This window comes from Trachypithecus francoisi, unplaced genomic scaffold (genome assembly GCF_009764315.1).
Source record: "Trachypithecus francoisi isolate TF-2019V2 unplaced genomic scaffold, Tfra_2.0 Lachesis_group20, whole genome shotgun sequence".
In the NCBI taxonomy this organism is placed as follows: Eukaryota; Metazoa; Chordata; class Mammalia; order Primates; family Cercopithecidae; genus Trachypithecus; species Trachypithecus francoisi.
In genome coordinates, this window is record NW_022681466.1 from 72,176,485 (window position 1) to 72,200,382 (window position 23,898).

At 50.5% G+C, this 23,898-nt stretch overlaps 1 pseudogene; it reads left to right on the forward strand.

Annotated features, from left to right (window-relative positions):
• Positions 1-1,788: 1,788 nt before the first annotated feature.
• LOC117067980 lies at positions 1,789-23,253 on the forward strand (annotated as a pseudogene).
• Positions 23,254-23,898: the final 645 nt, after the last annotated feature.

Genomic DNA, 23,898 nt, shown 5'->3' on the forward strand with positions numbered 1-23,898 from the left:
ATAAAGATGAAGAGAGGAGCTGGAGACTGGGAGAAACTATTTGCAAATCACATGTCTGATTAAGGACTCATATCTATAATATGTAAAGAACTATCCAAATTCAGCAGTGAAACCAAATCATCTACTTTGAAAATGAATAAAAGACCTGAAGAGACATTTCAGATAACATACAAGCACATGAAAAGATGTTCAACATCATGAGCCGTCAGAAAAAATGCACCCTAAAGCCACGTCACTATGCACCTATCAGAATGCCTAAAATAAAAAGTAGTAACAAGACCAGTGCTGGTGAGGATGCGGGGAAACGGGATCACTCACACTTGGCTGGTGGGAATGGAAGATGGTACAGCCATTCTGGAAAACAGCTTGCCAGTTTCTTAAAAAACTAAACTTGCAAATGCCATAGGATGCAGCACTCACATTCATGGGCAGTTATCCCAGAGAAATGAAGACTTATGTTCACACCAAAGCCTTTATGTATCTGTTCATAGCGGCATCATTTATAAAGGCCAGAAACTGGAAACAGCCCAGAGACTGCTCAGCAGGTGAATGGTTAAACAAACTGGTGCACTCATAGGCCGGGCGCGGTGGCTCAAGCCTGTAATCCCAGCACTTTGGGAGGCCGAGACGGGCGGATCACGAGGTCAGGAGATCGAGACCATCCTGGCTAATACAGTGAAACCCCGTCTCTACTAAAAAATACAAAAAACTAGCTGGGCGAGGTGGCAGGCGCCTGTAGTCCCAGCTACTCGGGAGGCTGAGGCAGGAGAATGGCGTAAACCCCGGAGGCGGAGCTTGCAGTGAGCTGAGATCCGGCCACTGCACTCCAGTCCGGGTGACAGAACAACTCTCCGTCTCAAAAATAAAAAATAAAAAAAAATTTATCACTTAAATATTGGCCTCTTGAATACCTGGAATTTCCATTGAACGTAGCCAGAGGATTTCATAATTGGACAGTTGCCTCTGGAAGTTGGAGCTTTGTTTGGTTTCACTTCCTACACTAAGCATGTGGCCGTACGCACCTTTATGGTGACTTCTGGTACTGGTGAATCAAAGCTTCATTCGCTTCTTTGGAGGAGATGATCTTATGCTGTACGAAGCACTCAGACTTCCTTAACTATGTCCCATCCAGACAAGACCAGGTGCTTCCCATGGCAGCCTGTCCTTTTCTTAGCTCTCTCATCAGTCTAGCCTGTTCCTTCTATTCCTCTTCATACTAGAACTTCTCTTTGAACACGGAATGTTGTTTTGTCACTGCTAGGTCCCCAGCAATTAGTCATGCCTAGCACATACTAGGTGCCTCCTGAATGTGAATAGGTGATAATCTAGCAGAACACAAGATAAATCCGCGGGTTGAGATTTAAGCTGTGTGGTATGAATGTTGCATTGGCAAACTTATTAAATGAATTTTCTTAATACAAGTTTCACATGTCTTAGTAACTGACTTAGTTCAGTAATCATTTACTGAGTGTCTTCTAGGCCAGACAGTGGGAACAGAAAGGTAATAATATATAATTCCTGCCTCATGCGCAGGAAGTCTAGTGCGATGGACAGACACGTGCCAATGGCTGCCATGGAATATGGTGAGTATTAAGATAAAGGGGCACCCTGTGTGCCCTTGGAGCCTAGAGCAGGGCTTGTGTTCTGGGAACATGGGCTCCATTTGAAAACACAATTTAAATTCATTTTCTTTTTTCTTTTTTTTTGAGACAGAGTCTTGCTGTGTTGTCCAGGCTGGAGTACAGTGATGTGATCTTGGCTCACTGCAACGTGCTCTCCCCAGGTTGAAGCAATTCTCGTGCCTCAGTCTCCCGAGTAGCTGGGATAACAGGTGTGCGCCACCACGCCCGGCTAATTTTTGCATTTTTAGTAGAGATGGAGTTTCACCATGCTGGCTGGGCTGGTCTTGAACTCCTGACATCAGGTGATCCTCCCGCCTTGGCCTTCCAAAATTCTGGGATTATAGGCATGTATGTGTTCACCCTTTTAAATATCTGTGGGTAGCACTTAACTTTAAATGGGTACTATTTAAACTATTGAATGACTTTAGTATGGATTGAATGACTTTGCTCGGGCCTCGTTTTTAATTTCCTTCATTAGAGGGAGGGAAAAAATGCAGGTTGAATATCCCTCATCCAAACTGCTTGGAACCAGAAGTGTCTCAGATTTTTAAAAATATTTTTGGATTTTTGAATATTTGTATTATACTTGCTGGTTGAGCATCCTGAATTCTAAAATCCAGAATCTGAGCTGCTCCAATGAATATTTCGTTGAGCGTCACGTCAGCACTCAAAAAGTTGTGGATTTTGGAGTTTCTGGTTAGGGAGACTCATCCTATGTAGGTGCTGGATTGTTGCAGGAGTTCTGGACCAGAGGTTAGGTGACTAGGGTTTGGTTTTCGCTTTGTTACTCAATAGGCTGTTTTCTTCCATAAGCTCAGTTTAGATCCCCCGGTTGTCAAAGAAGGGGATGGGCCATCTGATGTTTAAGGCTTCTGTTAGTTCTGACTTGGAGACACCTGGCTTCAGTTCATCTTCCTTAGGAGTGAACAGAGAATATGGGAATTTTGAAATTGTTACTCAACAGTTACAGGGTTGTTGCAGCCTGGTTTTGGGTAAAGGTCATCTTTAGTGAGCCCGGGGAGAAGCACTGGTTTAGCTGTCAGCTGAGTGGGGTAAGCGGTCCTCTTAATTTTCCTCTGTTTTAGTGAAAGCATTGTTAAGTGTCACAGCGTGAGTGGAGCTGGCTGGACAGAGGAGGGGAACTCACTGTTACTGTTACAGGTTATATTGAATGTCTTTTCAGTCACTAAATGCTTTTTATGATATGTTTTTCAGGATTTCAGTGTTGTATGATTTCTCTGTGTTAAGCACAGGAAGTTCAACATCAACAAAGAGGAAGGCTCTTTCTTTTCTTTTTCTTTGAGATGGAGTTTCGCTTTTGTTGCCCAGGCTGGAGTGCAGTGGCATGATCTCAGCTCACTGCAACCTCGGCATCCTGAGTTCAAGCGATTTTCCTGCCTCAGCCTCCTGAGTAGCTGGGATTACAGGTGCCCGACAGCATGCCCGGCTAATTTTTGTATTTTTAGTACAGACGGGGCTTCACCATATTGGCCAGGCTGGTTTTTTTTTTTTTTTTTTTTTTTGACGGAGTCTCCCTCTGTCGCCCGGGCTGGAGTGCAGTGGCCGGATCTCAGCTCACTGCAAGCTCCGCCTCCCGGGTTTACGCCATTCTCCTGCCTCAGCCTCCCGAGTAGCTGGGACTACAGGCGCCCGCCACCTCGCCCGGCTAGTTTTTTGTATTTTTTTTTAGTAGAGATGGGTTTTCACCATGTTAGCCAGATCTCCTGACCTCGTGATCCGCCCGCCTCGGCCTCCCAAAGTGCTGGGATTACAGGCTTGAGCCACCGCGCCCGGCCCTCTGTTCTTGAAATTCTGACCTCAAGTGATCCTCCTGCCTCGGCTTCCCAAAGTGCTGGGATTACAGGCGTGAGCCGCCACGCCCGGCCTTGAATGTTCTTTCTATGGGAATCTACAAAAGCCAGCTTTGGAGTCTAGTGGCAGAAAACCTCTTCTTCATTGTTTAGCTGTGCTGTGAGCTTGGAGGGCTTCAAGCCCATCTGAAAAAGCTGTAGGATTTTATGTCAGTTGGCTGTCTTGGAGAACTTAATGAGCACTGGGCTGGAGTGATACTGTCAGAGTTCATGAGCTGTTGGAGGCTCTCGAAGCCTAGATACTGGGGTTGCCCAAATACATCGGCTGCACTCACTATTTCTCTCGGGAGTAAGGGTGTGGAAAATGCTGTGGTCTTAACTCTGCTCTTAATTTTACAGTGCTGTTATTAATGGTAAGAATGATTTCATACGTTTGTATTTTGCTTCGTAATTCACAGAGAATTTTAAAATCCATTATCTGATTTTATTCCCTCAGCAGTTCTGTGAAAAAGGCAGAGCAGTTTTCATATCTGCTGTTTTCCCGTGATTCTCTTGTGGCTCACAGAAGCTAAGAGCCTTCACCAAGGTCATAGGGTGAATGAGTCGCAGAGCTGGGAGTAGAGGCTCAGGCTTCTAGGGACCCTGTTTCTTCCTCGAATAGCTCGCTCTCATGGCGCTATGCTCAGGTAACTGCGCATGCTCGGTTTGGTCTTTTGTAAATCCCTGCCCCATTTCGGGGGAGGTTCTTGGGAGGCTTCTATTCATTTTGGAGCATTTAAGTATCTTGTCCTCTCTCCCTCCTCCCAGATACATGGGCATTTCTGCAGGCCACAGGCTGGCCCTTGTGCGTGGGGGCGTCTCCTGCCTCCACGTTGTTTGCATGCCCCTTCTGAAGGTGCTCTTCCCCGCATGGAGCCCCCTTGTGCCTGCCTCCACACTGCAGGCTGTTCCGTATATGTTACTGACTCAGCATCGTTGTTTTCTAGAAATGGGATGGGCTATGGATGCCAAGTTCTTTTCTGTGTGAAGGCTGCGATTGTATCATCTTGCCTTCCCCGTGTGTGCTCCTTGAGGGTGTCGCTGTGCTGCGGTCATCTGTGTTCCCTAGGGTGCCTCCCTTGGAGTCCCGGCCATAGCAGACATGCAGTCAGTGCTCATGGCCTAAATGAGAGGAAGGCCAGCAGAGCCATGAAATCTGGAAAATGACAAGTGAGGGAAAGGAATTCTTATTTAAGGCATGTGAAAAAGAAATCTTTTTAGAAAAGTTGACCTGTTTCTCAACTGGAGTTGAATTTCAGCTCAGAAAAGCAGCTGTGTGCCCAGAGGGCTTTGGGATTTCAGTTTGTGACAGATGAATTGAATTTGTTGTTGTATGAATGTATTATCCTTTTGTGGTTTTATTAGGCCTTTCTCCCAAATGGAATCGATTTTTCTATAAAAGTCACACTTCCTTTTTGAGAAGTATAACACTAATTTATGGGATGGTCTCCCAAAAGATTACCTTTCAGGAACCAAACACACTGCCTCAGACTCACGGCCCTGGTTTCTGCTTGTGCAGCTGCAGGGCAGAGAGGCACGCTCGAGCTGAAATCAAGATGCATGTCTGCATCTTCTCTTTCTTGATTGCTGTTCCGTCTCTGAGCTGGCCTGCCTTCAACGTCTAGGAGCTTGGTGTGTGTAGATACATGACGGTATGGAGGAGGGATACGGTGTTGCAACAGCCAGGAGACTCGCTGAAGTCTCTTTTCTCTTCCTGCTCACTGGTCTGACTTTGTATAAGTCACCTTTGTAGGGCTGTGCACAGTGGCTTACACCTGTAATCCCAGGACTTTGGGAGGCTGACCTGGGAGGATCTCTTGAGCCCAGAGTTTGGAACCAGTCTGGGCAACATGGTGAAACCCCATCCCTAGAAAAAATAAAACTTAAAAAATTAGCCAGATGTGATGACTCATGCCTGTAATCCCAGCTAGTGGAGAGGCTGAGGTGTGAGGATCACTTGAGCCAGGGAAGTCGAGGGTGCAGTGAACCATCATCACACCACTGCACTCCAGCCTGGTCAGAGCAAGACCTTGTCTCAAAAAACACAAAAACAAACAAAAACCCATTTGTAATAGTGGCAGTAGTTAACTTTTGAAAGTTTAGAGAAAAGTTTCTAAAAATCCTGTGACCATGGACAACTTACTTAGCCTTTCTCTGCCTTAGTTTCCTCATCTATGAAAAATGAGAGAATATGATACTGATCTTACAGGATTTCAACGAGAACCAAACGAGATCAAACTCAGAGCCTGGCACATCGTGAGTGCACACTCAATGTTATTATTTCAACATTTTAGAGGAAAAAGAATGCCAATGGGTCATTATGGCTAAACATAGTCTATCACTGGCGTTACTCATGGTATTGGAAGGAACTTGAATTCCATACAGATAGTGTGATGGAGAAAGTATTTTGGACATTGACGGTATTTATTCAAAGAACAAAGGACGTGTCTGTCCTGTGTGGAGAGCCGTTTCCGCTTGTTTCTTTAAATGCTATGGGAAAAGCAGTTGACTCTGTGCTCTCTGCTGGACAGCTTCAGTCTCCGCGTATTGATTTGGCCAATTGTCGCTCACTGTCATCATGGCAGCAGCAATTGAAGGGACAGCTTGTCTTGATTTGCATTTTTGGGTGTTTGTGCTCTTCATAGACAATTAAGACATGGAAGCCTGTTTATGGCAAGCTGGCAAATTCAGCAAAACATGGAAAAACCCGTTAGCACAGTTTGCACGTGTGTGGGCACAGAGCAGCCAAATAAACACACACGTTTTCATATATTTGAAAAACTCTCAAAAAAAAAAAAAAAAAGACATTAAACCATTGCCCAGATGGCTTATAGAGCTAGAGCTTTTTCCTTGAAGTACATGAGTATGGCTGTCAGACATCTGAAACCCTAAGCCATCTTAAAACATCATTTTGATGCTACTCCCTACCCGCCCTTTTTTTCCATTTGTAAGGGACAAGGATCCAGGAAGGACAGTATCAGCTTACAAAGGCTTTTGTTACAATTAATCCTTCATGTTCTTTCTTTTGGTATCTTACTCTCTGTTTACATTTTATTTTTATTTTTTATTTTTTGGAGCAGAGTCTGGCTCTGTCACCCAGGCTGGAGTGCAGTGGTGTGATCTCGGCTCACTCCAACCTCTGCCTCCCAGGTTCAAGGGATTCTTGTGCCTCAACTTCCTGAGTAACTGGGATTACAGGCGTGTGCCACCACGTCCAGCTAATTTTTCTGTTTTTAGTAGAGACAGGGTTTCCCCGTGTTGGTCAGGGTGATCTTGAACTCCTGAAGTCAGGTGATCTGCCTGACTCAGTCTCCCAAAGAGCTGAGATTACAGGTGTGAGCCACAACACCCGGCCACTGTTTCCATTTCATAATGCTAGCGTCACCCCAGTGTAGGGTGGCTAGGGATATTCTTCTTTCCTGTTTCCTGGTGTATTTTCCTCTACAGCATTGATCACTCTTTAACATACTTTTTGGTTGTCTGTCTCTACCTACAAAAATATATGTTCCCTGTTATATCACCGGTGCCTGGCACATAGATAGTTAGTCAACATTTGTTGAATGAATGAATGAATGAATGGGCTGAAAGAACCTTATTCTTCTTTCTTCTGTCACTTCACACCAAATGCTTTTGGAAAATGCTATGTGAACAGGAATCGTAAGCAGGAGAGGTTACACACATTGCTGTGGGATAGCCCATCATCCTCAGATACTTGTCTGGAAGGAGGTGGAGTACTTGAGTAGAAATGATACAAGATAACTTCTTCAGGAAATCAGCCAAGTGTCACCGCTTTTCACACAGGTGTGTGATGTTTGCGTATGTGTGTATGAAGAGCTGTCGTGGCCTAGAATCACGGGCCTTTAGATCCCCTGTACAGATAGAAAAGTAAAGGCGAAGGCCCAGGAGTGCTGCAGGCCACCAAGGTAGAGTCCCTGTCTGCCCTTCTCAGTGTCCGGTCACTTCTCACTGCACTCCCCTCTTTACTGCTAAAGCCACCTTCCCTGACTCTGAATGTGTAACCATGAGGGAGAAAATGTACTCCAGGCTCACAGTTTGTGGAGAAAAAACCCAGCAGCTGAAAATAATGTTCACAAAGCTTGTACCAAGAACAAGTGGCCATTTCTATCATGTCTTTAAATGTCCCTGTTTCTCATACATTTTATAAACAAGACAGTAGAAGGAGATTCGGGAAGAGCAACTTTAGAACAAGGGGGAAAAAATAAAACCTAGTGCACTCTAGTTTCTGTTTTCGTCTCAGTTTAGGGCTGAGGCACTTTAACTTCCTGTCTAAGGGACCGCTCAAATCTGATTAGAAGCCATTGTGGGCTGGTAATTATCCATAATTTTAGGAAGAGAGATGCTGCACCAACTCTGTTCTCTAAAAGCAGGCTTATTAATTTTAAATTTTCATGGCAGGAGAAGCAGATGGCGATATGGGATAAGCGTTCAGATGCTTGGTCATTGATAGCTTTTTACTTCCACGTATCACATGGGGATTTGGAACCCGGGAAGCCTGCTGAGAACTGATGACTATCTGTCCCCTAACAGCTGGGATCTTTTTCATCCTGAGCTCAGAAAGATTGCTCCTACTGCAGCCAGGGAAGACAGGTTGTTGGCTGGTTAGAAATCATGGTAGGTTATTTTCTCCACCCGCAGTTCGCAGTTGGAAAGCAGAGCTATGAAAAAGTTGTCTTCTCTATTGTATTTCAAATCTGGGTGTTTAAAAAATTATGTAAGCAAATTAGGCATTTCTTTAATGGTAGTTGTGTGTGTTCTTGATGCGAATGAGAGGTGCATTCCCTTGTAAAATCCCTGGGACTTTATAGGAAGGATGTGAGCCTTAGAACCGAAGTTGGTTTTCTAGATGATCATGTAGACATGATGCTGAGCACTAGACAAAGACGTTGATCGAAACGATTTAAAAAAAATTTGTCTGAGTTCAGATTTTACACCAATATTTAGAAAATCAGCAAAAGAACTTGGAGGAATGTTCTCAGGCACGCAGTTCAGCGCCCTGCCCACATTGTCATAAAATCCGAGTGTGTGTACAGGGAGGTGCATTCCTTTCTGTTCTCATCACAGGTCCTTTCCTGGCTCTGCACCTGCCTGTCATACACGTCCGTGTGAAGAGACCACCAAACAGGCTTTGTGTCAGCAATAAAGCTTTTTAATCACCTGGGTGCAGGCGGACTGAGTCTGAAAAGAGAGTCAGCAAAGGGAGATAAGGGTGGGGCCATTTTATAGGATTTGGGTAGGTAAAGGAAAATTACAGTCAAAGGAGGGTTGTTCTGTGGTGGGCAGGAGTGGGGGGTCACAAGAAGCTCAGTGGGGGAGCTTTTTGAGCCAGGATGAGCCAGGAAAAGGAATTTCACAAGATAATACAATCGCTTAAGGCAAGGACTGGCCATTTTCACTTCTTTTGTGGTAGAATGTCATCAGTTAAGGTGGGACAGCGCATTTGCACTTCTTTTGTGATTCTTCAGCTACTTCTGGCCATCTGGGCATATACGTGCAAGTCACAGGGGATGCTGTGGCTTGGATTGGGCTCAGAGGCCTGACATTGCTCTCTTCCCTACCTTCCCTGCCTTTTCCCTCCTGTGCGGCTCTCTCACAAAGTGAATGGCCTCAGCCACAGCTTCTCTGCAGCTGCATCAGACTGTGGCGACAGGAATGGTGGCTGCTGCAGGGCGTGCTGTCCCCACGGAGCCCAGTCTTGCTTGCCGCTGCAGGCTGGTGATCATTTTGCACGAAAAGTATGGAATTCTACAGAATGAGAGCCAACATGCTGGGGATGGGGCGTCTTTATCACGGTGCTCTGCATGTTTTGCTCTTGGGTAGAAAGTGGAAAAGTATGTGATACCTGTGGTTTGATGTCAGAAGGACGTTGTGAACTTGATGTGGACTGAGGATGTTAAGGTGCAACAGGCACCCTGGCTTCATTAAATGAGACCTCCCCATCTCCCTGCCAGGCACGCACAGGTGTATGGCCACATTTTATGTGTTATCCTTATCTAGAGTGCACCTTGTTGTCATGCTTAAAGCTACATGATGATATTCTGCCTCATAGAGTAGGTCCCAAACCACATTCAACACAGAAAAGTACTCTTGCTATTATACATAGAAAGTGCTTTCATATACCAAGTGGGAGAGCAGTCCTAAAATCTGGGCTGGAATCACAGAAGGAAGACATTGGAAAGCAACAGATTCCCTAGTCCAAAGCTGGTTTTTGATGAACCTAGAAACAGGACCAAGAGAAGTGAATTTGCCTAAGGCCCTGACAGTATCTCACGGTGGCATTTGAACCTAACAGTTTCTTGACCTATTTCTTTAAATGATTAGTCATGCTTCCTCTGATTCCTGTATAAACATATTCCTCATTCATTCTTTTCTTTCCATGAATTATTGCAGTGCTACCATGTAACAGTATTTGAGTCAAAATGTGGCAGTGTTGATCCCTTTCCAAGGTTTTCAGTTGCACAGTTTGTCAAAGTTGTGCTAACAGTATCTTGTTGGTTGCAAGGTGTCCTTTCAGAAGCCAATCGTGTGGTGTATTTATGTTGATTGTTGGAGGTAGTTTGGTTAGAACCTACTTCGAGTGGCTGGCGTGGGCCTAGGGGACAGTGACAGCTGCCTGCTTCATGGGCAGAGATGAAGTAATTGCTTCCTGGGAAGTACCATCCTCCTGGCCACACTCTCCAGCCCATTTCGTTTGTGTTGGTTTCCTCGCATCTGCACGTTTCTGGCTTCATGTGAGTCTCATTTATTTGAGCATATGACTTCAGGCTGTGGGGAAGAATGGCCATTTTAGCACAGAGATGCACACAAAGGAACAACTGGCTAAATGTGAGCTAAGACATTCTTAGGGGGATTTCATTTCTTTTATTCTGTAACAGGCAGTCTGCGAAGCATTCTGGACACGTGGTCTGCGCTGTCACAGTTCCTCCCTGCAGGGTCGCAGATGTTTGGAGATTGTAGTGATAACCGTTATCATGGAGAATGTCATTCTCGCAGGCTCTAATAAGTCAGGATTTATTCAGTGTTAATTTCTGAAAGACAACTGTATTTCTAGCCGAATCCATGTTAGACGTTTCTCCTGGCAGTGTTGCTGGGGCTATTCCCGTGGCTTAGTCTTAGGGAAGCACACGCCTTTGAATACTGCTGAAGCTGTGAGTACCCAAAGCGCACCGGAGTACTTTTGCCATATGGGGTGTTAGTCACTGATACATGTCTCATTCAGACCTGATGGATTCTTGACCCCTTCCTTTTTAAATTTTTAATTTTAATATTTGTTTTTTAAGAGCACAACCCCTCAGGTGGCCACCATGAATCTCTGGTGTTTTCAGTTGGCTGCAGCCTATTTGCCATCTCTGGTTCAAACATATTCGAAGCCTGATGATGCTTCCCTCGGTTGTTCTTGTTCTGTGTGACCTCCGCGCCCGCAGGGTTCAAGACTGTCAGAGCTGGGAGCCCCCTTCACAACTACCAGGGTTTCAGGAACCTCCTTTATCTAGCCCTGGGGATGGAAGAGATGTCATCAGAGGCGGAGGCTTATTAGGTTTACATGCTATTGATAACGAATGAGGAGGTTTTCTTTTATATAAAGGGAGCTTCTTATAATGTGCTTTAGTAGGGTAAAGAAGCTTTTGAGGTTTGCTTTCTCTGGAAAGATAATTTGTGATCCTGCCCTTGCTTTCAACAAAAATATAATTTGCATACCAGTGCATGTTGTGTTACTGAGCACTGGCTGACAAATGGTTCTTTTTTTTTTTTTTTTTTTTTTTTTTTGAGACGGAGTCTTGCTCTGCCACCCAGGCTGGAGTGCAGTGGCCGATCTCAGCTCACTGCAAGCTCCGCCTCCTGGGTTTACGCCATTCTCCTGCCTCAGCCTCCCGAGTAGCTGGGACTACAGGCGCCGCCTCGTCGCCCGGCTAGTTTTTTGTATTTTTAAGTAGAGACAGGGTTTCACCGTATTAGCCAGGATGGTCTCGATCTCCTGACCTCGTGATCCGCCCGTCTCGGCCTCCCAAAGTGCTGGGATTACAGGCTTGAGCCACCGCGCCCGGCCACAAATGGTTCTTAACTCGTCATTCACTCAGTCACACTTTCTTGAATGGCATATGTGTGCCAGCTGTAGTAGGAACTTGCTAGGCTCTAGGACTAACCCTTATGAAACGGGGGTCCTGGGAGAAGCAAATGCATATAACTATAAACGTTTGAGGGGATATCAGAGGGGGTGCCTCTAGGTGCAAAACTTCATTCATTCATTGCCCCATCTAGGAGGTTTTGTGTCTTAGCAGTGTGTTCCATAGCAACACATCCCTCTATCAAAATATTCATCATATTATTTTGAAATTCTCTGCTTAGGTATGTGTTTTCCTGACTAAGTTTAGAACTGATTAAGGACAGGCTATGGGGTATGTATTATATATATCTACACACACAGACACACACATATATATATATATATATATACACACACATTACCATTGTAAATATATAACATATATTTATATATATACACATATATATATTTCTCCCTCTCTCTGTACACACACACACACACACTTCTACTGCCAAGCACAGAAAGTCAAAACTAGGCAAGAGTTCCTTTAGTGTTTATGAAAAAATAGATGTTGTTAGTTAAGAGTTTCCTTAAGTTGCCAGGGGAAAGACAGGATGGATTCACAAAGGAAGATAGCGTTTTGTGTTGTTTTTTCCTTTGTTTAACTCTTGAATTTGAAATAATCCAGGCTTATTGAAAAGTTGCAAAAATAGTACAGAGAATACCCGTATGGTCTTCCCTCAGGTTCCCCAAGCATTTCACTCCATTTGTACTTTCTCTCTCTCTCTCTGTGGATATAATTTTTTTTTTTCCTGAAATGTTTGAGAGTGGAAGGTAGAATGCAGGGCAGGGTGAAAGGTGGAAGGAGAGAGGTGGGTTTGGAGGCTTTCTTTTTTTAACCTTCTGAGATGGAGTTTCGCTCTTGTCACCTAGGCTGCAGTGCAATGGCACGAACTCGGCTCACTCTAACCTCTGCCTTCTGAGTTCTCCTGCTTCAGCCTCCCGAATAGCTGGGATTGCAGGCACCCACCACCATGCTCGACTAATTTTTTGTATTTTTAGTAGAGGGGTTTCACCACGTTGGCCAGGCTGACATCTGATGATCTACCTGCCTTGGCCTACCAAAGTGCTTGGGATTACAGGCATGAGCCACTGTGCCTGGAGATTGGGAGGCTTTTGCAGTAACCCAGAGCGCTATGATGAGGGCTGGACCTGGTTGGAAATGATGAGGAAGGTGAGAAATGGTTAGGTCTGGCATATATTTTGAAAGGAGAGTTTAAATGGGTTGGATGACAAGAGAGAGAAAAAGAAGTTTTAAGGATGATGTCAAGGATTTTAGCCTGAGTAACTGGAAGACGAGAGATGCTATTATTGGGATCGGGAAGAGTATGGGAGGAGTGGGTTATAGCAGAGATTATCGAATGTGTGTTTTGGTCATGCTAAATTTGAGGTCTAAAAAGAGATGTCAGGAAGTGTTGGCTGGGCGTGGTGGCTCACGCCTGTAATTCCAGCACTTTGGGAGGCTGAAGCGGGCAGATCACCTGAGGTCAAGAGTTCGAGACCAGCCTGATAATTATTAAAATCCATCATTGATGTTTACTAATTAATCATATTATTACTCCTAATACCGCAGAGGGTGTACACCTACCTGTGATGTCGTTCCTCATATCCAGGGACAGAGAGCATGATTTTAGTTTTAATATTGCAGTAGGTGTACACTCACCCTGTGACACTGATCCTAATATCCAGGGGGGTAGAGGATGATAATAATTCCAGTATCGCAGGCTGTGTTCCCCTGCCCTGTGATACTGTTATTAATATCCTGGAAGGGAGAGGATGATATGACTCCCCATAGAACAGGAGGCGTACACCTAGCCTGGGACCATGGAGAGGAGAGACTGATATTACTCCCAATATGGCAGGGAGTGAACATCCACCCTGTGATACTCTTCTTCATATTCCAAGGCTGAGAGGTTGATATTACTCCCAGTATCGCAGACACTGTACACCCCCGTGTGATACTCTTCCTGATATCCAGAAGGGGAGAAGATGGTATTAATCCCCACATCACAGGAGGTGAACACCCACTCTGTGATATCTTTCCTAGTATGCAGGGGGAGGGGGGGATAATATTATTCCAATATTGCAGAAGCTGTACACGCTCCCCCCGTGATATTGTCCTTAATATTCCAAGGCACAGAAGATGATGTTACTCCCAATATCGCAGAAAGTGTACACCCCCCAGTGATGTTCCCATGATCCAGGAGGGAAGAGGATGATATGACTTTCAACCCCTGCCCCCTGCAATGCTCTCACCCTGCAACACCGACACCCAGCTCAACCTGACATAGGACCAGAGGTGCTGGCTGGGGGTGTTCATTGCTTCTCTTTTCTCTCTTGCCAGACTCAGTAGAGGAAGCTGAGACTGCTTCTGGCTTTGGGAGAGGCCAGAGAGCCTGTGCGTTTGGAGCCTGGTTGCATGAGAGAAGCATGTGTGGGAACGCCAGGGCCTGGCTTTGAACCCCATTCCCCCAACATGATGCCGAGTGTGGCAGACATGACACTTGGCTTTGCTCTGAGTTCCATCTGCAACAGGGGCTACTTGTGCCCCTGGCCTCATCAACTCAGGCTGAAGGTGGCCCTGGTCCAGGGCAGAGGGGCTTTGTGAAGCAGAAATAGATGGCCTGGTACAGGGGCCGAGCCTGGCCAGGACCTTGGCCCTGGGAGTTGTAAAGAAGGCCGGCCTCTACCATGAGCATCTGCACCAAGCTGTGTCCATGTCACAGTGTGCTCGGCGTCTGCCCTGGCACAGGTGCATGGCCTGTCTGCGCTCAGGCTCCCCGCCTATGGGGCCGAGGTTCACAGAGGTGTGAAAGAGACAAGCACAGAGCAGGGGCCTCCGAGCCCAGCCAGCCTCGCTTCGATGCTGGGAGGCTGACATCTTCCATTTTGTCTTCTGCCCAGGCCAGCTGTGGACCGTCCAGTGGCTGTGCTACTTCTACAGCGTCGTCATGCCCAGCGAGGCCCAGTGTGTCCTCTACCACGAGCTCCAGCTCTCCCTGGCCCGCAAGGTGACCGACAAAGTGCTGGGGGGCCAGTTCCTGGAGACCATCAGTCAGCTCTACCTGTCCCTGGGCACCGAGCCGTGAGAGCTGGCTTTGCAGTGGTGGGAGTGGGGAGCAGGGAAAGGGGGTTGGGGGGGCAGGGCAGGGAGGAGGGCACAGGGAAGCTGGCCCAGGGCCCCATCAGCCCCTTCCCTTTTGATCATTTGGTTCCTTGGCATCAGATGCTTTGAGCTGGTGGGCCTGGGGTCGTCCCAGGGCTGCTGCTGGCCCCCGAGTCCCAGCTTGAGCCTCTCTTGTTGGGTCAAAGGTCATCTCAACCCCAGCAGAGGCAGTACGTGCACTCTGGGCTGTTCTTCCTACTATGGTGGCTTTTGTCATCTGACCTCTGCCTGCCCCGAGTCTTCACTCCTGACATTCATCTGTCCCCTTAAATGTGACCACAGCAGCCACCTGTGGCTTCTCTCCTACAGAAGACAGAGCCAGTTGTGTCACCTGCTTCCCTGGGGTGCAGGGTTTCAAGGTCTCACGTCATAGGTGGCCCACTCGGCTTCCCCCGAGCATTCTGACCTGGTGGGGTAACCATGGCCCTGGCCACTCCACACACAGCTCCCGGTGATATTGCTGCAGTCATACTCCCTCGAGTGTCAGACTTACCAAGAGAGCAGGGAAGGAGCCAGATTCCATGGGGACCTGGGAGACTGGCTCCAGTCTTGGCCTCAGGTTCACAGAAGGAAAATGGGCCAGTGTGCTGGAGCCATGTTTCTCAAAATGTAGTCCCTGGACCAGCAGAGCAGGATCTATGTCACCTAGGAGCTTGTGGCAAGTGGGAGTTCTAGGTCCTGCCCCAGGTCTGTGGAGCCGGAAGCTCTGGGGGCAGGGCCAGCAAGCTATACACACACAGGCCTCCGAGTGACTGTGACGCCTGCACACCTTGAGAACCATCGACCTAGATAGCCTCTGAACACTAACGGCTCCTGGTGCGTCTGAAGAAGACACAGGCCATGTCTGGGAGGCAGGGAAGATGGGCTAGCACACTCCTCCTGCCACAGGGCAGCATGATGCTCGATTCCCTCAGAAGGATGTCCTTCATTTCCATGCCATGTGTGTTCACCCTGGCCCTCCCAGCAGCCTGGGAAGGGCATACTGCACACAGAAGAGGGCCGTTCCCAGTCCCCACATGCCAGATTCATCTGTCACCAGACCCACGGGAGGAGGCAGACTGGTTCCAGGAGGATGAGAGCCCTTGTTCTGACACCTGTGTCTGATTCCAGGGTCTACAGATCCACTCTGGACTACACCAAACAAAGTCTGGGGATTCTCATTGACCTCCAGAAGAAAGAGGAGGTGCATGCCTGGCTGCAAGCAGGAAAGATATACTCCATCCTGTGGCAGAGTGAGCTGGTGGACCTGTACATCCAGGTGAGTGGCAAGAGAGGCAGGAGGGCCACTGTGCTGTTCACTCTCTGTCCATCCGTTCATCCTTCCATCCATTATCCATTCATCCATCCATCCATTCTTCCATCATCTTCCCATACACCTGTGCGTCCTTCCATCCATCCATCCATTCACCTGTTCGTCCATCCATTCATCCTTCCATCTCTATCCAACTGTTTATCCTTCTATCCATCATCTGTTCATCTCTTCATCCATCCATTCACCTGTTTGTCCATCCATCCATCCATCTTTCCATTATCCATCCATTCAGCTGTTCATCCTTCTATCCATCTTCCATCCATTCATGATCCATCCATTCACCTGCCCATCCATCCATCCATTCATCATGCATCCTTTTATCATCCATTCACCTGTTCATCCATCCTTCCAACTGTTCATTCTTCCATCCATCCATCATCCATCCATTCACCTGTTCATCTTTCCATTCATCCGTCCATTCATCATCCATCCATTCAGCCAGCATCCATCCACCTGTTCGTCTGTCCATCCATCCAACCATTCTTCCATCATCCATTCACCTGTTCATCCTTCCATCCATCCATCATTCATCTATTTATCTATTCATCCATATATCCATCTATCATCCATCCACTCACCTCCTGTTCATCCTTCCATCCATCTATTTATCCATTCATCCATCCGTCCATCACCCATCCATCCATTCACCTGGTCATCCTTTCATCCATATATCCATCCATTCACTCACCTCCTGTTCATCCTTACATCATTCATCCATCCATTCACCTGTCTATCCATCGATCCATCCATCCATCTATTCACCTGTTCATCCTTCCATCCATCCACTCACCTATTTGTCTATCCATGCATCATTGATCCATCCACCCACCAACCTATCTATTAATCCATCCCTCCATTCATCTGTCTGTCCATTTGTTTATCCATACATTCATCTATTCGCCATCTATCCATCCATATGTACATACATCATCTACCCTCCACCCATGCATACATTATCTACTCACCCATACATACATACAGACATACACACATCATTACAACCACGCACCCACCCATCCGTCCATCCATCCATCTACTCATTCCTAAGCCACTGCTGAGCACCTGTTGTGCCTTCTCCCTCCCTCCAACTGGTTCCCTCACATCCTCCCCCAGTGGCCAGCATCTTCTTCCTGAGGGCAGAGGTGTGGCCCCCTCACAGTGCCTAGCACCTGCTGGTATACAGCACATGCTCAAGTAATGGGACCACTCAGTTAACACACAGAAGAACTTGCTCCAAGCGACACGTGGCACATCTCCTTACAAAATGAATCTATCATAGTGGCTGTTTTCAGAGGCTTTCCCAAACACAGTGTGATCTGGAACAAATTGTGAAGCCCACGACCCTGGTGAAGCTTTCATTATTGAGCACCTGCTGTATACCTCCTTCAGCTGAGGAGGAGGATCAAGGGCTCATGGCCAAGAGGGGACCAGGCCCACCCACAAACACTGTTGATGTGTGGCCCTGAGCTGCGGCAGGGATGTGGCAACGCAGAACGGAACCAGGGGATGGGCTCCCAGCAATCTGGGGGCCACGGAGACTGTTTGAGTGCAGGGGGTGTGGGCTAGGGCTAGCCCTGGTGGTAGGATTCACAGGTGTCGGGCTCCTGGGTTGCAGCTGCTCAGTCACCTCCTGGCACTCAGGTGCATCAGTTCATTGTCCTCATGCCAGTGGTGGGGCAGCCCTAATGCACAGGTCTGAAAAATGCTCAGGTGTACCTACAGTGTGTGAGAGGAAGGAGGCTGGCGAAGGTGGGTGTGGCCACCTCACCAGGTGTGGGTCTTGAGGGAACTTCTGCCTCCTTTCAGGTGGCACAGAATGTGGTCCTGTACACAGGCGACTCCAACCTGGGGCTGGGGCTGTTTGAGGCAGCTGGAGACATCTTCTTCAATGGGGCCTGGGAGCTGGAGAAAGCCGTGTCCTTCTACCAGGTGAGCTAGCCTATGGGCTGATGTGGGTGGACCTCAGGGCGGGCACCTGGAGGGCAGAGGCCTCCCACCTGGAGGCAAGGCCACCCATGCACATGCTTCGTTTCCCAGTGGTCTCACCGGGAATGATACTGACAGTGCCCCTGCCCGGGACAAACGCTTGGGGCCTGGACATGACTATGGCCCTACCCTTGCCTAGTGATCTCACCGGGAATGATATTGACCGCGCCCCTGCCTGGGACAAACACTCAGGTCTGGACATGACAGTGGCTCTACCCTTTGCACCTGATGATCTCAAGCAACCATGAGCGGGAAGTCCTGTCCCCATCTTCCAGATGAGGACACTGAGGCCCAGAGAGGCACAGGGACATGTCAAAGGATACACAGCATGTCAGTGGGAGGCCCAGGGCCAGGGCCAGATCTGCATGCACCCCAAAAAGGGGACGGCATCTCCCTTCCTCTGAGCTCACGGTGTGCCTCAGCTCTGGGCAAAGAGAAATGTGTTTTTAGAGCAGAGAGGAGTGCTGGCTCCCCCGAGTCAGACCCCCAGTGTCCTGTTGGGAGAGTCTGGTCTGAGGCTGCCAGGTGTAGCTGGATGGGCGTCAGATGATTCTTCAGCCCCCAACTTGGGTGTCTGAACCGTGCGTTATCCCAGAGCACAGAGCTCTGTGGAGGTGCAGGGGTCACTGGGGCGTGGGAAGCTCCAAGCACATGTTTGAGCTCTGAGGATGGCGCTGGGCAAGGTGGGTGCTGCGGGAAGCCTGACCCCACCTGCCTGTGTGGTAGGACCAGGTCCTGCCCCTGGCAGTGACTACGAGCAACGGCAAGGTGAGCCGCAGCTGTGCATCAAGCCGGTGGCACTGCTGGCCATGCTGGAGGAGCCCCAGGAGGGCTTGGAATTTGCCCACATGGCCCTAGCTGTCAGCATCACTCTGGGTAAGTCAACTGAGCGCCCGCCCTGCCAGGACCCACACTTTGCCAGAGTCGAGCCTCCATGTCTGCAGGGCAGGAGCTGAAACAGCTGCTGGATTTTCCCGGTCTCCTGTCCAGGCAGGCAGATCTGCCCAGCTGGCTTCCCTGTCTGGCAGTGGGGCACAGCCTGAGGTCGCTCACGTAGCACAGAGCGCTCTGCCTGGCTGAGCTCTGTTTCCTCTGTCTCTTCCCGCTGCTGATCACAAGGGCCACCCAGTGTGCCCTCTGCCTTCCAGACATGCCAGGCATCTCGGTCCTTGTATGTGCCAGGCTGAGTGGCACATTCCCTTTGTCTTGTGCCCTTTCCAGCCTCATCAACCACACAGCTCTCTGGCTGAAATCCCAGTTCCCCTTCCAGTAGCCTGCCCCTTAAGGCCGGGTATCCCCTGGTGCTGTGCCAGGTCATCTGTCCTCCTCCAGAGACAGGGAACCCTGGGCGGGCCGCATGCCCCAGCGCCTTGTGCCTTGGGGCCCAGTACACAGTAGGTGTGCAGCTGTGTGGGAATGCATCGAATGCAGGCTCCACGGCACTCGCCCTGCAAAGGGGAGGACATCCGAGACAGACTAACTGGGTTTGCGCAACTGTGGGGGGACCTGGAGCTTAGGCACGCAGTGACTCCCCAAGGTAAGGGGCTCTGATCGTGACACACCCAGGAGGAGTCGGATGTCATGTCTGTGGGTTGCATGGAGCTGGGGGTGCCCGGGAGCACCTGGACTGCATGGCTTTTGGGCTCCCCTGGTTAAAACCAGTGAGCAAAGGCAGGTGGCTATGTGTAGGCACAGAGCTGGGCCATCCAAACCCGACTTTGCCAAAGCCTCACAGTAGACAGGGGCAGGCCTTATTAGTTCTGCTTTACAGATGGGAAAGTGAGTCTGCGAACCCGGAAGGGACTGGCCAGAGCTGCCCAGGTGACCGCAGGTGCCTGGAGGCAAGCCAGGTGCTGCCTGGGGTCTGCATACCTGCTCCTGAGGGGCCTGTGCCTGACTGCCCCAGGGAGCCACGTCCTCACACCTGCCCCTTTGGCCTACACCCCAGGGGACCGGCTGAACGAGTGTGTGGCCTACCACAGGCTGGCCGCCCTGCACCACCGGCTGGGCCATGGCAAGCTGGCGGAGCACTTCTACCTCAAGGCCCTGTAGCTCTGCAACTCGCCGCTGGAGTTCGATGAGGAGACCCTCTACTACGTGAAGGTGTACCTGGTGCTTGGTGACATCATCTTCTACGACCTGAAGGTGGGTGGGGAGGAGCAGGGCTCTGGGTGTTCCCGGCCCCCTTGGAGTGGGATCCCCACCCAGACCCCAGGGGTCTGGGTTCCAGCCTTCCTTAGGAATGGCCCAGTGGCTTCCCTGGAGCTCTGCACCCAGCTAGAGGAGCCGGCAAGGTTCGCAGATACAACCCAGCTCCCAAGCTGGCCAGGCCCTACCCTCAAGAACTCAGTCTCAACCAGGGAGGCTGACACATGAGCGGGCAATGCTGGCCTCTGGGTAAAGAATGGGGATTGGAGTCAGGGGGATCCTCCTGGAGGAGGTGACACCAAACTGAGTCTTGACAGTCAAGTGTCAAGTTACATTTAACAAAAACACAGGGTCGGGAAAGGACATTTTGGAGGACGGCATCATCCTCACATTGAATCCACAATGCAAGATCCAACCCAAATCCCGGTGCCTCCTCGAGGAAGCCTGCCCAGGGTGCCTTCACTGAGCAACTCCTTCCTGGAGTCCCGAGACACCTTGAATCTTCACATCACCCAGGAAGGGTGGGGTGGGACCGGTGTCTTACCACTGGGTTAACAGACAGGGGAACCCCAGCTCAGGGCAGGAGTAGTGGGGCGGGGCCCCAGCCAGCCAGGCTGAGACCGTGCTGGGTCAGGTCTGTCTCGAGGGGAGGTGCTGTGCGTCCTCTCCCCCCAGCCGTGCAGGGGTGGAGAGCTGGGACTGGCAGACTCAGACCTGGGGTGTCTCCACCCTCTGCCCAGCAGGCACCCGCCCCTCCTCCACATCGCACCGGCACCGTGTCAGTGCTCCTTATGGGCTGAGGGGCCAGGGCGCTCCAGTCCAGGGGCCGAGATCTTGGGGGCCTGAGAACAACATGAGCTGGGGCAGCCCTAAGACCCTGTCCTGTATCCCCCACCCCAGGCCTGGGGCTGCCCGGGAGGCCTCCGCCCAGTGCTGGCGACACCTGGTGGTCAGAAGCGGTCCCTGTGGCCTCCCAAGTCCCAGTCAGACAGGGAGGCGCCAGGTGTCAGGCCCAGAGGGACACTGCTCACTGCTCAGGGGCTCGCCGGGACCCAGGGGATGGGCCTCCCAAAAGTGGGCCTTTATCTCTCTTGGTCCAGCCTGCTGCCCACTCCGCCTGCCCAGGAGGAAGGAAAGGGCCAAGTAGTACCTGAGAGGCCAAAGTCCATGGTTGCGGTTGAGGGGCACAGCCCTCCTTGCCATGCACAGCCCTCTGGGCCTCATCGTGACTATGCTGTCAGTGCAGGCCAACTTCCCACAGGGAGGCCCCCTCGGAATTCCCCAAGGGCGGCTGTCTTTCCAAGGCTACACCCTCCTCCTTGTATAGGAGGCTCTGGACCCAGGACCCAGGGTCCAGAGCAGTGGAAGAAAAAGCCAGGGTGGATGGGGCCTGGAAGGCTGGTGAAGAAGCAGAGGTAAATGGGCGTCTTTTCCAATTGCCTCTAAAATGGGATCCCCTTTAGTCTACACGTGAGAGTGAGCCCTGGAATAGGGTGGATTAGGTGTGTCCTGGCTCAGCCTGCCACTCACTAGCTGCTGCACACACACACACACACGCACATTCACAGCACAGGCACACGCAGACACATATGCATTGGCTGGCTCCTTCCTGTTTAGTTGGGAAGCCCCCACCCCTTCAGGAAGCCTTTGCCTCCCCCCACCGGCTGAGTCCGGGGCCTCCTGGGCCCTTCACTGTCTCTTGGGTTTCCATCTGCCACAGCCTGGGCCACCTTTGTGGTCAGTGTTCAATCCCAGGTCCCTCAGACTGGGAACAAGGACGTTAGGCTCAGCCATGCACCCAGCACAGAGTCCAGTGTTCGGCTGGGCCGGGGGGCATTGGATGAGCAGTGGCGGTGACTCGGGGCCTTCTCACGCCCCTGCTCCGTGTGTGGGGCAGGGAAGTGAGGGAATGGACTGCTGCATCTTGGACTTTGTCCTTGGCCCTGGGAGCCATCTTGAGATGGTAAAGAGGGACAGGCCAGGCACGGGTCTTAGGATCTTAGAGAAGTCCCTTGGGTCACCCCCATGTGGAGGAGGCGCCTGGGGAGAAGCCAGGTGGGGGGTGGGAGGGTCAAGGAGGAGGTCTGGGAGGCAGCATCCCAACCCAGGGATGGTGAGTTTGAGCCAAAGATGCATTCAAAATGGGAGTGGATGTCTGGGGAGTCACACTCCATCAATATTTCAGGGAACATTGACAGAGAGGATACCTGTGAGATGGTTTTGTACCTGGCCTGGCCCGTGGAGGGCCTGGAAATGGTCAGCATGGACGGGGGCCAGAGGGGAGCCTGGGTCACTCAACGCTGTGCCCCTGCTGTGGCTTGGAGCCACGGGTCCTGCATGGAACTCTCAGAGCAGGCAGGATCTGCCATGATCACAGCCCACGGGGAAAGCAGCCACTGCCTGCAGAAAGGGTGGGACTGGGACAGGAGGCTTGGGGTGAGTGGGGCGTAGGGACAGTCAGGAAGGCTTCCAGGGGTGTCAGGATCGTCCCCACCTCCTGCAGCTGAGACCACAGCAGTGTCACAGGCTTCAGGGTTCATGGGGTGAGCCAGCATTGGCTGGACATGTGGAATGACCTGGAGACAGGAACAGCCTCTGGGAAGACGGGCTCCGAGTCCCACTTTTGCTGAGCATGGCCTGTCCCCTGCAGGAACGGTTTGATGCAGCCAGGTACTACCAGCTGGCACTGGCAGCCGCCGTGGACCTGGGCAACAAGAAGGCACAGCTGAAGATCTACACGCGGCCGGCCACCATCTCCCACAACTTCCTCCTGGACCGCGAGAAGTCACTCTTCTTCTACCGGAAGGCCAGGACCTTCGCCACAGTGCTCAATGTCTGCAGGGTCAACCTGCTTCCTCTGCCACTCTGCGGGTGGGCCCCCTGGTTGGCCCCAGCCACCCTCGCTGAGGACAACATCCGAGGGAGTGAGTTTTGTGCAAGGAGGATGGTCTCCTGCCTCTCCTGGTGTCTCCCGTGACTCATTTTCTGGGAAATGGAGGCATGAAAGCAGGGTTCAAATAGCAATAAATGTTTTTTTTGCAATAACATACCGAAGTCCCTATGGCATCCTTCCCTGTGTGCTTCCCGGGCGGGGTCTAGGTGCCAGCTCCTTCCCTGGTGGCAGCCCTCTGATCTTGGGGATGAGAAGGACCCTGAGTCCAACAGACCTGGGCCAGCTCACCATGAGTCTCGGTTTCCTCGGCCGCCAGAGGGGAGATGGTGGTGCAACAGCCTGGGCCGCTCCCTGCTCAGAGCTTTTGCTGTAGGTCTCGTGCCGCCCTTGCCTTTAACCTTCAGGCCACTGTGCCCGGATATGGGGGCTGCTAGTGTCCCTGTCCGCCATTGAAGAAATAGAGGCACACCGTCACACAGCAGGTAGGGGTGGAGACACAGAGCCCAGTACACTGACCACCACACCACCCTGCCAGCCTGCAGCCAGGAAGGTGTCCCCCATTAGGACCCAAGGTCAGCTCCTGGACCTCTCTTGTGGTGTCAGGAGAGCCAAAGGCTAGTGAGGGTGGCCCCGGGGATCCCTCACTCAGTGTCCTCTGCTCCCAGACTTGGTTGAGCCGAGCCTGGCCAGTCCCACCTCTGGCCACTGGTCAGTCCTGCGGGAAGTGAGATGCAGGGATCTCCGCCTGTGTAGACGCTGCTACCCAGTATCGAAAGCCTTATCTGGGCTGCCCCCCAGC